This window comes from Etheostoma spectabile, chromosome 2, assembly GCF_008692095.1.
Source record: "Etheostoma spectabile isolate EspeVRDwgs_2016 chromosome 2, UIUC_Espe_1.0, whole genome shotgun sequence".
Lineage (NCBI taxonomy): Eukaryota > Metazoa > Chordata > Actinopteri > Perciformes > Percidae > Etheostoma > Etheostoma spectabile.
This window is the reverse complement of record NC_045734.1, coordinates 22078844-22081734: the sequence shown is the minus strand read 5'-3', so window position 1 is coordinate 22081734 and position 2891 is coordinate 22078844. Positions and strand designations below refer to the sequence as shown.

The 2891-nt window shown below is 43.5% G+C and overlaps 1 protein-coding gene across 1 annotated transcript in view; it reads left to right on the top strand.

Annotated features, from left to right (window-relative positions):
• Positions 1-242: 242 nt before the first annotated feature.
• Positions 243-2891, top strand: part of LOC116704278 (lipopolysaccharide-induced tumor necrosis factor-alpha factor homolog) — an 8479-nt gene continuing 5830 nt past the window's right edge. The window contains exon 1 of the mRNA XM_032539622.1: positions 243-319. The gene's annotated coding sequence lies outside the window, so the exon portion shown is untranslated. The remainder of the gene's footprint in view (positions 320-2891) is intronic.

Below are 2891 nucleotides of genomic sequence, written 5' to 3'. Positions count from 1 at the left end.
ACATTTTCCAAGAATGTAGTGATCTTATACTATGACACAGCATACAGTAAAAAACGACAATTTAATGTCTAGTTTTGTTGGAATTGTTAATGTTGCAAGACAGAAAACTAAAATGTGATTTTTTTTTTAAAGTGTAGCAAATAGCTATAAGTTGGAATAGCGATATTATACAACATGTAGTGTGATCAACAGCTAAGATATGATCCTTTTCAAAACTCCACCTTCCAGACACATCACAGCAAAATCTTTGTCGTCTCCCATTGCTCTCAATCATCGGAGGAAGAAGCTGTCACGCACCCTCTTAAACTTCTTTATCAAGGTAAGTAGCGTTACAACTGGCCTCAAAATAAAACCTATGTAGGCTCAGAGTAAAGAAGGCTAGGACATCCTAAAAGTTTGTTTGTCTTGATTGTTGACATATTGTGTGATTAGTTTAAAATAAAACAGCGCAACTCAACTGCAATTACAAAAATTAAAACAAGCAAAGTCTAGAATACTGCTGAGATTTAGAGCAGCTGTATTCTGATTTAGTCTATTCTTTAGATTCAGAAAGGGGTCATCTATCACACTCATAAATACCAGTTTGTTGTCCTATTGTGACTGTCAAAAATACAGTGCGTTATAGAAAATGTATAAAAGATATGTTAATATAATGTCTTGTACTTTATGATGAATTGAAACAGCTACAGTAAATCTGCACTAAATGTTGGAAGAGTGTGTGTGTTGCTTGGTTTGTAGCATGTACCAGTTAAAAGGTGGCATTGGTCCCATGTTAAGGTACAAGCAACATTAACATGATGAGTTAAATATTCCATCTTGGGGAACAGGTTTCATCAGAACAAGTAAAGAACTTTAAGTGCAATGGTGTTGACATGGTCGTTGAATCCTGAACAGATTGGACAGGTTTGACAAGATCTGCTATCTCGCTCCCGTGTTTATCAGTCCCAACAATGCAACCGTCGGGGAGAACATTCTTGCTAAACATTCTTAGAAGAATGAAATCGCAAGTTCACACAACATCATTTTTAAAGATTTTTTGGGTTTTTCCAACTTTAATACACACACACTTAAAGCTGTAAAAGAGGAGGGCCAAATGTTAAAATGAATACTAACCTTGTTATGTTGCCACTATCTTCACTTTTGGTCCCGTTTCGGTGAAGATGAGGAAGGGGGACCCAAAAGCAGAGTTGGCAGCAGGCAGGAGAGCTTCAAAAGGCTTTATTGAAACAAAAAACAAAGTCCACAAAAATACGGGATCAAACAAAAGCCACAAAATCCAAAACAATCCAAAAATGGTTCAGGGGGGAAAGCAAAGCAAAAACCAGGGAACGATGGCAGGGAAAAAACTCACGGGGAAGGCTCCTGACAGGACGAAAACAGGACAAAAGATCAGGAGGACAGGACAAAACGATCTGATAAGACGAGGGAAGCACAGACATTAAATACACAAGGTAATGAGGTAACGAAAGGCAGGTGACAAGAGGGCAGGGAAGCAGGTGGAAAACATCAGATAATCACAAGAGCGGGAAGACACAGGAAGTAAAACTAAAAAGACAGGACGAGACAAAAACCAGACTTCAAAATAAAGCAGGAAGAGAGGGGGCACAAGAGAGCGCTTGTGAATGAGATAGGCAACCAGGAACAGAGGGCACGTGGGGCTGGACAGACTTGGACGGGACAGGCTTAAACACAGACGGGGCAGGCTTAGGGACAGACAGACGTAGCGACAGATGGGACAGGCTCGGACACAGACTGGACAGGTTTAGGGACAGACTGGACAGGCCCGACACTGGGGTAGGGAGGAAGACAGGGACGGAGACAGGGACTGAGACAAACATCGGGAAAGAGACAAACACAGGGACAGAGACGGGCACGGGGACAGAGACAGGCACAGGGACAAAAATAGGCACGGAGATGGGAATGGAAAAGGGCATGGTGACGGGAACGGAGACAGCCACGCAACGATGGGTAGATGCACAGGGAAACCGGGACCAAGGGAACCTAGGGGACTCGGACCAGGGGAACCTAAAAAACTGGGGCCCGGGGAACCCTGACCGGGTGGAACAAGGAAACTAGAGCCAGGGGTTCCTCTGGAACTAGGGCCAGGGGACTGAGCCGCGCCGGCTCCTGGGGACTGGGCCTGTGGACTCCTGGAGACTGGTCAGCACCGGCTCCAGGAAATCACCGTACTCCTCAACCTCCTCCCAACGCACCAGCATGACGTGCCATGTGATGGTGGGGTCTGCCTCATACATGAAGTCCCCAGCTGGCTCTCGTGGGTGGAGGAGAGGCTCAAAAGAAAACTCTGCTGGGCCCATAGGGGTCAGATCCTTCTGTGAAGATTGTGGAAAACATCAGGCAATCACAAGAGCATGAAGACACAGGAAGTAAAATTAAAGACAGGACGAGACAAAAACCAGACTTTAAAATCAAGCAGAAAAACAGAACATACAGACACATTTAGGGGAACACAAGACAGGACCAATAACACAAGACTGGGGAGAAAACAAGACACAAACACAAGACAGGATAATAAAACCAAAAAAGGAGGAAAAGCAAAAAAGCAAAAAACCCAAACCATAACAGTTTCTAAACAAACCTCTCATCTGCTTGCTCTCTCTCTCTTCCGTTGGGCAAAAAATCCAGCTGTGCCACTTGGCTGCTCCCTCTAGAGGCCTGGAGAACTTCCGTTGTGTAATCTGGATACAGCGTTTTTTGTTGCATTTGTTTTTGTGGTTTGTGTGCTTTTCTTTTTGCATAGTTTTTTATTTGCATCGTATTTATGTATTTGGTTGTGTTATGTGTATATGCAGCACGTTTGCTGAATGCTGCACATGTGATGTCAAATTAATGAAGTTGTTTTCTTAATTTGCTTGTGTTTTGTCTATTTG